The sequence below is a fragment of the Tupaia chinensis genome, unplaced genomic scaffold, assembly GCF_000334495.1.
Source record: "Tupaia chinensis unplaced genomic scaffold, TupChi_1.0 Scaffold000248_1, whole genome shotgun sequence".
NCBI classification, from domain to species: Eukaryota; Metazoa; Chordata; class Mammalia; order Scandentia; family Tupaiidae; genus Tupaia; species Tupaia belangeri.
In genome coordinates, this window is record NW_006159726.1 from 4,654,758 (window position 1) to 4,655,186 (window position 429).

The window sequence follows — 429 nt, forward strand, 5'->3', positions numbered from 1 at the left end:
AGTCGACTACATGGGAGTCCAGCGACATAGCCATTACGCCAACTGCTGGTTCCCAACCAACACTAATTCTTGACAAAGAACTTGTAAATTCTCTTCTTACCTGCCTTTCTTTTTGTTATATAAATTTGTTTCTTAGTGGTAGGAATAATTAGGGCATGGTTGAGGTGGTGATATAATCAAAACCTCCCACTTTCTGTCTCTCTGTTTCTTGGGTGAGCATGCCCACCCTATAGCAAAAAGCTTTTCCTTGAAGGAAAAGCTAAGGTTATAATTTGATTTTTCAGAATGAATGGCACCAGAGACTGAAGACTGCTCCCTCCCAGATAAAAACTGACCAAGGCTTCATCATCAATCAAAAAGGCCCATGTGGGGACCAGCAGTTAGCGTAATGGCTGTGTCGCTGGACTCCCACGTAGTCGACCGCGGTTC